Here is a 12,076-nt window from a genome sequence, read left to right as displayed (position 1 = left end):
AGACCCAAACGGTCGCACTAGACATATCCGAGGCCTTTGACCGGGTTTGGCACCGAGGACTTTTTAAGGGATAGGTCGATTCAGGCAGTTGCTGAGGGTTTCACCTCTTCCTCACACTCTATAAATGCTGGCGTCCCACAGGGATCGGTTCTGTCTCCGACTTTGTTTTTGTTGCACATCAATGACCTTTTGACATGTGCACCGATTCATTGTTACGCGGATGACAGTACAGTTCATGATAGCTTTTTATTTGACAATCCCCCAAAGGGCACACAAACTCCAACGGCTCGGAGGGCTTTGAAGCAGAAAATGGACGGTTATCTCGAGAGTATTTCCTCCTGGGGTAAAAATAGCCTCGTCGAATTTAATGTTTCAAAGATCCAATCCTGTCTGATTACGTCTAAAAGGGATCTTAATGATAATATAGTCTCCTTCAACGGAAGCAATCTTCCGAACAGGCCTTCCATTGATATGCTTGGTGTAACTATAAGTGACCAGCTCAGGTACGGGGGCTCCATCGAAGCCAGAGTAAAGCTGGCCTCTCAGAAGCTGGGCGTACTGTACAGGGCCCGCAGATACTTTAATAGTACACAACTGCTGACCCTGTACAAATCGCAAGTGCGCCCTACTGTCGAATTTGGCAGCCATCTCAGGTCCGGAGCCCCTAAATACCTGAAAAAAACCCTTGACTCTGTGCAAAAACGGGCGGTCCGTTTGATAGATTCCCCAATCTTAACAAACGGACTGCAATCTTTAGAGCACAGGCGTCAGGTAGGTATGCTGTCCTTGTTCTATCGGTATTACAATGGAAGATGCTCTGAGGAACTAGCGTAATTGATCCCTTCGGCACCGGTGCGTAGTCGGGATACACGCCAAACGCGCGCCCAACATTTGTACACGGTTGACATTTGTCACATGAGAACGGGTCGCTTCTACGATTCGTTCTTAAGTTCAACAGCTCGGCTGTGGAACGAACTGCCGACCTCTGTGTTTCCTCCCTCCTACAACATGGGACTCTTCAAGACCCATGTTCACTCCTTCCTCTCCACAAAAAGACCCTCCACACAGCATCCCCAAAGATGACATAGGCCCTGAGGGAAATTATTTTCTTCAGGGCCTCCTGTGTGGAGTTAATATATAAAGTTCAATACAATTTTTATTTAACAATAAATAACCTAATCTAAAAGAATGATGGTTTTTTAAACACACTCAGTGGTCATGTTCTTACAAAATACTACAACATTACAATGCTCCTTATTCACACTGTGACGCTGATTTCCATGTTTTGTGGACCTAACATAATGTAATATATTATTTTAAAGTGCAGATGAAATTATTTACGTTATCCTTATAGTAAAATAAGTGTTCTGTGGTCCATGTGGATACATTTACATGTTGTTGTTTCAATAGACAGTCTGATTGGTTCCAAAATCATTTCGTGTTTATTATTTTTTAAATCTGTAATAATCTCAGAATATAACAATCTGCATAACAGAAATAAATTAATAAAAAATATATAATATGATTTATTTAATTGCTTTATTGTAGGCCTAATGAAAAATTAACAAAATTGATGAAAGACCAAAGTATTCATAAACACATAAAACAGAACTCTGTTTATTATTTATTATTTTTTACAATTGTTGAAAAGAATGTGACCTTACTATGGTACTCCGTTCTAAGGTCACATTGTACTTCATTATTTGTATGAATTATAAAGTGTGTTAAATTTTTTTTAAGAAAGTTTTTGTAAGCATGTCAAAATATAACAAGAGAAAAATTATAAAGCGAAATAATCATAACATTATAGAAGAACAATATATGATGGAAAAACATAGTGAAAAAATTACCTAACATAGCTTAGCGTTAATCTTTGTTAGGTTGTTAAAATTTTATCTATATGAGTAACATGGAAATAAACATAACATTATATAAGAAAAATATATAGTGTAAAAACAGATAAAGCGGATAAAATAAAATGACGTAACAGAATGTTAATTTTTGTTAAGTTGCAACATTTTTTTCTATAAGAGTTTCATAGAAATATTCTTCAGCATTAGAAACTAAATGCTTTCTGCTTGTGCAGGGGGGATGTTACAGGGTGGCCACAGACCTGGAAAACCGGGAAAACCGGGAATTATCAGGGAATTTTACCGAACCGGGAATTATCAGGGAAATGTCAGGGAATTTTAAAATATTCTTAAAATATCAGGGAATTCCAACAATAAAACGAAATTCGTTATTTACGATTTGTGAAGTCCCAAAGTTGTGTTTTATTACTTTTACTTGCGGCCTGTGTAACAAAAGATATGCCTACAAAGACAAACTAAATAAGTAGGTATTTTTTTATTATTATTTTCGTAAATAGCCCTTGCAACACAATCATGTCGTAAACCACCCGCCTTGATTTTTACCCTATACTATGTAGGTGCGAAATCTGTAAAGAAAAAGCTAGCAAAGTTACAACAAAGTGTCAAAATGGTCGGACACCCAGTACGGTCGTAATAAAATTTAAAGATCATCATTATCAACATTTTTACAAAGTATCAATACAGTAGAACCTTGTTAATTCGAAATCCACGGGACATCAAAAATCAAATTTCGAATTAAGGAATTCCCACATAATTCGAATTTTTATGAAAAAAAAAAAATACGCCGAAAATCGATTTTCTCGGCCGCCTCTTCAAATCCGGGTGGTATTTTAGTTGTAAATTCGTATTAATACCAATTATTTCTTTATTTTCGCGGCCGATTACCGTAGCGGCGGGCCCTTTAAATTCAGATATTCGCAATAAATTCGTAAAAATGCTATATATTTACGCGTAAATCGAGATTTCGCTGCCGATTTCGGTCGCGGCCTACCCTTTAAATTGAGATATTCGTAAAAATACGATATATTTCCGCGTAAATCGAGATTTCGCGGTAATTTTCCGTCGCAGCCGGCACATTATTTCAAATATCTGAATTTAAATTCGTAAAAATACGATATATTTCCGCGTTAAACGAGAATTCGCGGCCGTATTCCGTCGCGGCCAGCTCTTAAAATTCAGATTCGAAAAAAATTCGCAAAAATACGATATATTTCCGTGTAAATCGAGAATGCGCGGCCGATTTCCGTCGCGGCCGACCCTTTAAATTAAGATATTTCATGTAAATTCGTAAAAATATGAAATATTTCCGCGTAAATCGAATTTTATCGGCAGTTTTTCGTCGCGGCCGGCCTTTTAAGTTCAGATATTTGAAGTATATTCGTAAAAATATGTCTCGGCGTGAATCGAAATTTTTCGGCCGATTTCCGTCACGACGTATTTTTTAACTCGGATATTCGAAGTAAAGATAGTAAAAATACGATATATTTCCGCGTAAATTGAAATTTCGCGTCCGATTTCCGTCGCGGCGGGCCCTTAAAATTTCAGATATTCGAAATAAATTCGTAAAAATACGATACATTTACGCGTAAATCGAAATTTCGCGGCCGAGTTTCGTCGCGGCCGACCCTTTAAATACTATATTTGGTGTAAACTCGTAAAACTACGACATATATCCGCGTAAAACGTATTTTCTCCGCCCTTCAAACTCGGATATTCGAAATAAATTTGAAAAAATACAACATTCCAGTGTAAATCGATTCAGATTTACACAATAATAATACTAATTGTATAATATTAATTGGATGATGTATAACCACGTAAAAATACATTTTTCGGTGTTTTACCGCCACGGCTGACTTTTAGATTCAGATTTACGAAATATTATGATTTATTTTCGCAAAAATCAAATTTTTTCGAATTTCACGAACAAATTTTCGTGCGCGGAGAAAAATAAATTTCGAATTACGAATTAACGAATTTCGAATTAAAAAAATTTTTGTATGAAAAAATTTTTCTGCGGTAATTTTTTTGGCGAAAATTTCGAATTACGCGTTTTTTCGAATTATCGGGGTTCTACTGTACTTACTTTTGTTTATTTGTCTATTTTTGTCTGGTCTTTTCATTTGTACACAAATTGTCTTCAGGCGAAATATCATAAATTTGTAATAAGTGTATTTTGTTTTGAATAGATCATTGTGGTGCAAAGAAATAATAAATGCTTTAGATGACGGAATTCCTTTTATTTATGTATCTGTTCTAATTTTCTGGCGTAGATGAAAATCGTGTTTCAAAAATAAAATTTTGAACGATATGTCCTTTATACCAAATAAAACATATCAGGGAAAAATATAGAAACTGTCCTGGAAAACCTGGAATTATCAGGGAATTTTGAAATCCGTTTTTTGTGGCCACCCTGAGTTACTGTGTAGGTACTATGCGTGGAATAAGTTTGAGAATTATATGTTACAAAATGTAACATATCTACTACTAGTGTGCATGATGTGATCATTTTTAAGTGGACTGTTGACATATACGTTTTTTGGAGCGCTTATCTCATGACATTTTCATGTTAATAATCTGTAAATGTTCCTAAACATCAAATAAACAGTCAAACATAACTAACTGACTAACCATCAGGCCGTTTCCCCGTAGGGGTAGGCAGAGGTCAGACAGCCAAACAACTCGGTCTTGGCACACACTCCTTGCCTCATTCACATTCAAACATCGTTTCCTACATAGTCTTCTATTATTCTGACTCTTCACATGGCCCGAGACAAGTATCTGATTCACTTGATCGTGCCATGTCTTCCTCGGGCGTCCCCGACTTCTGCTATTGCTACTATAATACTATCCAAACCAGATGAAGACAATCGTAGCTTTTGATTTTGTTTGAAACGTACCTATAACTTTTAAAATATCACTTTCTTATTATATTACTAGGCATCGGATTATATCCCCCACTAAAATAAAGAGCATATGTGTACTATCAATGCCAAAATATAATTAACCTAATTTATGTGGTAAAACTAGGAATATATCTTTTGGAACCGGTATTAGGGAATTTTTGAATTCATGTGATTGGGTTATTTATTTTATTTTTTTGATAAAAAAAATCCCGTTTTTACGATAATACGTGATTATATATAATACACGGATATTAAAAAAAAAATAATTTAAACCACAGAAAAAGGTTTTATTTTGCAAATATGCAATTACACATAACCCGATATCTACTTATTACTTAACCACTCGAACGATCGCGCGTCAAAAAACTTTTTTCTCCGATTGCTCGCGGTTTTTTGGCGACGAATTTGAATATTTTCCGCCAACATTAAAAAAATCAAACCTCCGAATTTTAATACGGAGACATAAAACTGATTGTAGTGCTATACAGCCAATGAATTCACCTATATTTTTATAATTATTCTATATTTTTAGAATTGATAGATAAATTATTAAAAAATCTTAAACTTTATGAATGCGCGAAATTAGCGTTTTTGTGATTTGAAATTGCCGCCAGTGGCAGTTTTAAATATCTTTATAGAATATTTTCTACGTTTTTATGTTCTCTATGGCCTGTTTGATAACTACAGATGCAAGAATATAATGGGAAAATAATTTTTTGTACGTTATGCTCTCTTCAAAAGTTTGGTTAGAAAATAATTTTTTAAAATTTGAGTGCGTGACGTGTCAAAATTGAAATCACTGTATTATACTATATAATAAATTTACCACAAAAACTGGTATTACGTTAGGAAGATACATTAACTGTCTACAATTATTAATAAGCATAGTCGCCGTGTTGGCTTTATTTTATTCATTTGATGAATTATACAGAGAGCCTATTTCACGATGTCAAAATCATGGTGCTACTTTTTAAATAATTGTAAATTAGAACTGGAGATTTGTAACCATGTTTTTATATAACGTGCAAAACGAGGAAATAAGGCTTAAAATGAGATATACATCATAGATATAAACATTGCCAATATTTCAGGGGGATACTTTGAAAGTTGATGAAATTCACCAATATTTGACGAAAAATCACTACTGACAGCTACCTTAAGGTCAATCTACATAGGGTATATCGGAATATGTAAAATGATGATAAATTTGTATATATATATCAAACCTTTGTATGACCGTAGAATGGCAAATAAAATCATAGTGATAATTTTATATCTAAACGCAAAGGTATCGAAAAAAAATGGATGAGGGGAAAATAATTGATGGAACCAATAATTGATTTATTTATTAAGCCCTAATATCCTTTTAAATCAATATTACAGTTGTATGGTTACAATGAAAGAGCAGTATTTTGATTTAAACATTGTTTACACACTTTGTCATAATAAAAATGTATTCAGTTTATTGGTTTATTCATAATTTAAGAAAATCAATACATAATAATATCATTGTGCCTCGCTATAGAGTGAGATTCTGAGTATCGCTCTGGTGAGGGACCACCATTCAGAATTGAACATTGCTTGAATTGGCTTAGTTATGTTTAGTGACTAGATCTGGAAAAGACTAATACCTTGATACATTAAAATTGCCAAGAATACATACATTTCCTCTTTATTCGTGGGAGCCCATTTATTGGTACGCGCATGACGCTTAAATTGTTTTTTCGCAATCCATTGATCTGCATACCTGTTGGTCTCTCTCGCGATCAGTTCAACGAAATCTGCATCAAAGATTTTAAGAAAGGCATCCACAGGTTTGCCCATTTCGTCGGTATTGAAAGTTGGTCCCGGCGTGCCTGTGAAAGTCTCCCTTATCCCAGTAAAACGTAAGATATCATTAGACCAATCGAAAGAGTAACCTTCAGGCGGCAGAATCAAACGCATTGCCTCACTATCTACCTGGTCTTGTCTACTAAAGTCTATGGCCATAGCGGAGTTAGGTGAAACGTTGATAATATTATGATAAGGTATTGGCGGCATGCAGAAGGTATCCTCATCGCTCTCTTCGTGGTCGACGTCACTCGCTTCGTCATCCTCGTCGCTCGATCTGTCCATTTCTGAAACAACAGAAAACCCAAATTAATTTAATGTGTCTATATTACGATAACCCACTGCCTCTGGTACGGCTTATGACTCGCAATACGATGGTCGCGGGATCAAATCAAATAAATTATATTTGAATAATTAGTGTTATTTTCACACAAAATTCATTTAAAATAATATATATTATATTTGCGGCACGTTCCAGAGTGGAAGATACCCATAGTATCGCCCTGGTGTAAGACCCCATTCAGAATTGAAACGTTGCTTGAAATGGCTTTTGACGGCCGGCATAGTCCAGTGGTAACGCATTGGACTGCCATTCCGAAGGTCGCCGGTTCGAACCCGGCGTGCGCAAATAAATTTTATTTGATTGATTTGTGTTATTTCACAATTAATTAATTAAAATAATAATTAAAATAATATATAGTATATTTGCGGCACGTTCCAGAGTGGAAGATACTACCAGTATCGCCCTGGTGTAAGACCACCATTCAGAATTGAAACGTTGCTCCAAATGGCTTTAGCCGTGTTTAGTGACTAGATCTGAATAGCCAGGTACTTCCCCACCTTCCTCTTTCCCTTCCCCACTTACCTTCAGCCTCACAACATCCCCCAATTGGGGATGCCATAGTCTCACTGGCTCCAGCTGAGGCTCTTGTGAGGTATTCATATAAAAAAAAATATAAAAAGTTAATCAAATACTTGAGGCGGGCAATGTCAGGAGTCAGAATAGCACAGTCAGGTAGGTATGGAATGAAGAAAAGAGTGTGTGTGCCAAGATCGAGTTGCATGGTGGTTCATCCTCTCTGCCTACCGAAATGGCGTGAAGGTAAGTTAGTTAGTTTTATAACTCACGGTTTCCAAGTACAGACTCTTCTAGTACAGCTGCCTCGTCCACGTTACTTTTTCTGCCCATGTCTGACTCTGAAATAAAAGAAAACACAAATTTACAGTAGAATTTGGATATAATGACTTTGCATTTAACGGTCTACTGTTTTAAGTGACGATAATGTAAACTCTAGTAAGGTTTCATAGCTTTTAGTAGGAAAACGTATCCGTTTAAAGTGACCAACTACGTAAAGCGACCTATTTTAATGATAATTTGTCCGGTTACAAAACCCACCTACCAATACAGCCTCGCAACACAATGAGTCCCGTGAAGCGAAAGTGTTTTTTCAATTTAAGAAAAAAATGCTGTATTACACCGTTTAGAAGCCGGTGAATCAAATGTAATCCTCGCAAAGAAGTTCGGCATGTCTTATTTCTCACTCTGCAATACCCGTTACAGAAAAAAGATGTGTAATGATGCATCCACGACATAACAACAATACATTTTGTATGTTTGTTATGTGGAATTTTTAAGTACTATGCTTATTTCCTGCCAATATACCAACAGTGAAACTGTGCTAGGGATATCAATATAAAATATAGATAATTGATTTTATATTGAGCCCCTGGTATGACATTTCAAAAAATAAACTCACCGTTCCCAAACGCCGACAATTCTTCGTAGAATGGTACGTCCACCCACAGCTCGCTGTGATAGCCGGCTTCCGGAGAGAAGAGTTCCCCACTCCGCGATGTCCCAGGTAACGGCTCGGGAGATGCTGCACGGATAGGCATAATTGGTGCATTGGGAGCCGTTGATTGGGTCTGTGCGGGAGTGGACATCCACGGTGGTGGTACGGGTCGTGGCAACGGTGAAGGCGTCCCTTGTGAAAAGGGACACGTTGTTCTCTCCGGAGATGGAATTCTGAAAACATTTACATAAATCATAGAAAATTGTTCTCATTCACGTGTGAAACAGTAAGTACAGTATGTAAATAAACAATAAAATAAGAACTCTGTAAAATATGCACTGAATGTGCCAAATGCACAGAGCGCTGAACTTACCAACTCTCACTGTAAGAGTGGAACGCTGTCAGGAAAAAACAATAATATTGTACCAAGCATCTAAATACGATTACTTACTTTTGTTTAGTTTTTCTTGGAGGTGCGGTAGGGAGCAAAATGCGCGCCGCCTGCTTCTTGAATTTTCGGCTTTCCAGCTCTAGCCGGAAGGAAGCAGGCAGGGCCCTAACAGCCTTTAGGGCCTTGACGCGATCCTCTCGCACCAGTAGCAAAGCAGGGTCGCTGTTTAAATAAATACAAATATATGATGAGTTCAACGGCCACAGCAAAGTACTTTCATAAAAAAACATTAAAAAATACTAACACTCCAGACGAGGCTGCAATTGCAGCTCTGCGTTGACGTCCACGTGCAGGTAGTCCGGCACCAGCTCGTACCCCACGTCTCCCTTTTCCTCTGCCTCCTCTTGCAGTCAGCACCGCTCTATAAATTTTAAATTGAAAACACTTAATGTAAGTACTTAAATGTTTAAATTTTGTTAAATATTGCACTAATATAAAATTTGAAAATAATTATTGGGTTGTGGAGTGATCCCTTTCCCTGGACGACAGCTGTTTCTGCACAAATTTGGTAAAAGTAAACAAATTAATTAATTATACAACTAAATTACTAAATTTTTATTGTGTGACGAAGGCTTTACACCATTTTACATGTGAAAAAGAGTCAACTTTTTGACATATGACTTAAAATAATTGGTTAGCAAATATCTGTATTAATAATGAACCAATTCAAATAAAACTTATATATATCTCTTTGTTTTGAATCACTGTGATGGAATATCTATATTTCAAATGCGCGAGTGCAGTATTTAAGACATTATTGTAAATCAAAAACAGATGACGTCTTCAGTTGACGTAATCTTACACAAAAACTTCAACCAAAACAATATAATACAAACAAACGAATTAAAAACGCATTTCAAAGATAGATAAGTCAATCATGATTACACAGATATATAATTATGCGTTAAAAACCCAATAAATTAATTACTTACGGCATTTTAGGAAGAGTCCAAAATTTCGTGAATGTTGAAAATTTATAATTTTGTTTTTGACAGGACGCCATAAAAAAAACCGCGAAAACTCGTTAAATAACACTTCAAAGACAACGGATAAGTTCATAGACAAAGAGAATATATTATCAGCTATTCGATAAAACAAGTAGCTGGCCATGGAAACGTTTTAAATAATTACAATAAATATTTTACGAATGGTAGAAAAATCGGTCCATTTTTGGACCGATATCAATCGCAGAAAAATAAAAGTGGTCGATTTTTCGACCGAAATCGTTCCAGTGGGTAACCAACCTGCCGTAATACCCACATTCTATTTTCTATAAACACTTAAAAAATATTGTGCGTAAAGGCCACAATTTGTTTCGACACCTTATAAAAATGTTAATTTTTGATCTATGATTTAATCAAATATTTTAGCCTGTGGCATAGGCAATAGGCATAAATTAATTAAAATTAATCCATTCACTTTATTCATTCATCTTTAATGATAATAATATGTAGGTGGCTTTGAAAGATATAATATTATTTCAAACACCAAATATCCTTTATGATTGCCAACAATAAATAGAGTACTTCCTACATTCAATAGTGACATGGGTTATGATATTACATATATTATACTCAACAGGAAGCACTGATAGAGTTAGAGAGTTAGTTAATGCACCTCCCTTTAATGCTTGTTCCTGCATTCCCCCACTCAATCTATTACCCAATTACCTGTCCCTCTGTCCAGCAGTTTGGAGTACCTTCATTCAGTGACATTGCAAAAATATATTTAAACATGATCCGTCTGTCCAGAAAGCCTGTGCAGTGTACACATTAAGTGTTCCCTCAGTTCATTTTATTCGATTCGATTAAAGAAGCTTGTGCCATGCCTCAAATCCATAATATCGATTGAAAAGAACAAGGGCAGCTTAGAATTCTTTCTGATTCTAACTGGTAATCACAGCTACCCGAATAGGCGTGTCAAATATTGATTACAGTTCACATTAAAACCACAAACTGATTCGTATACAATATTGCTGCTACAACGGCCTTAAGAAGTGGGTTCTCTAAGTCTCGCACTACTGATGACCAACATTCAAAATAAAAAAAAGTTGCTTGAATTGTCTTTAGCCGTATTTTCCTTTTCTTATCTCTCTTCTCTCCCCAAACTCCTCAGCCCCACAACGTACCCCAATTGTGGATGTCATAGTCTCGCTGACTCCAGACGATTGGCAGCAGCGAAGCCTTATGCTACTCAAAAAGGAACCCTTGAATTTATGTGAATTTGGTCCTTATGGTGAAAAATCTTAATACATCTTTAGATTGTTTATTTTTTTATTCAATAGCGTAGGCAGACGCACACAAATTTATCTACCTACGCCGCTCACAATATATGATACAACTTTTGAAAACAATAAACCGAAGGGAATTCACGTAACCAAAAATAAACACACAATGAAAATTCATGGTTCTCAAGCACGGTTACATAATTAAAAAGGCTATGTTAAATTTCGTCTGTTGTTGTTACTTTTAAGCATTTCAATGAATAAAAGTTTGTTTTATATTCTTCGTTGACTATAAAGTATCTATTATTATTTTTTTATTATTTCCATCGTATTGCAGTCGAACAAAACTAAATGAAAACATTTTCCATAGAGGTACTTCAACAATGCTTCCAGGAGGTCTTTTGAAAAGGTCTATTTTAAAGTCAACCGCAAAAATCATATTTTTATGGACTCTCCGAGCTCGTAATACGGACAGATTTGTTATATTGTGATTAATGTCGAAAAGTTCCTACTTTATTATTTATAACGACAATTGACAAAGGAGAAAGAAAAGAATTGGATGTTTACGTTATCGTAATGTTTTTTTTTAACTTTTGATTGAAGATTAATAAATTTGAGTTGCGTCCATCCGTTGCGCATTGTTCAAATTAATGAATAGCATTTTATTATTTTCTTTAATAAAAGATTTCTACTTTCATATCTGTGTTGAAATTTGTAGGTCTCCTGAATTTACAAACTAAGCGCGGTCAAATCGATGACTTAACAATGCCGAATTGATAGGTTTAACCGATAACGATTTTATAGCAAAATTGCGGGTATTTTCTATGGATCGGCATTAAAAAAGCCTCGTTATACGTTTCAGTTTTAGTGGATCAACTCTGTTGAATGACACTTGAAACCATATTGACCGGTGTTCAAAAAGTTGATTGTCTTTATAGTGAGATATATTGTTTAATTTTTATCGTTTAATAAAAGTTGATCAACTAAAAGCGAAACATCAT

General features: G+C 35.6%; 1 long non-coding RNA gene across 1 annotated transcript; it reads right to left on the bottom strand.

Moving 5' to 3' along the window:
* Positions 1-8,468: 8,468 nt before the first annotated feature.
* LOC149416587 (uncharacterized) lies at positions 8,469-9,477 on the bottom strand. The gene is made up of 3 exons (XR_016303403.1): positions 9,096-9,477; positions 8,852-9,013; positions 8,469-8,633 (listed from the first exon to the last, which is right to left on the bottom strand). It is a non-coding gene; the product is annotated as an uncharacterized LOC149416587 (long non-coding RNA).
* Positions 9,478-12,076: the final 2,599 nt, after the last annotated feature.

This window comes from Hesperophylax consimilis, chromosome 16, assembly GCF_061612785.1.
Source record: "Hesperophylax consimilis isolate HC1 chromosome 16, BYU_Hcon_1.0, whole genome shotgun sequence".
Classification (NCBI taxonomy): domain Eukaryota; kingdom Metazoa; phylum Arthropoda; class Insecta; order Trichoptera; family Limnephilidae; genus Hesperophylax; species Hesperophylax consimilis.
This window is presented reverse-complemented; position numbering and strand designations above follow the sequence as displayed.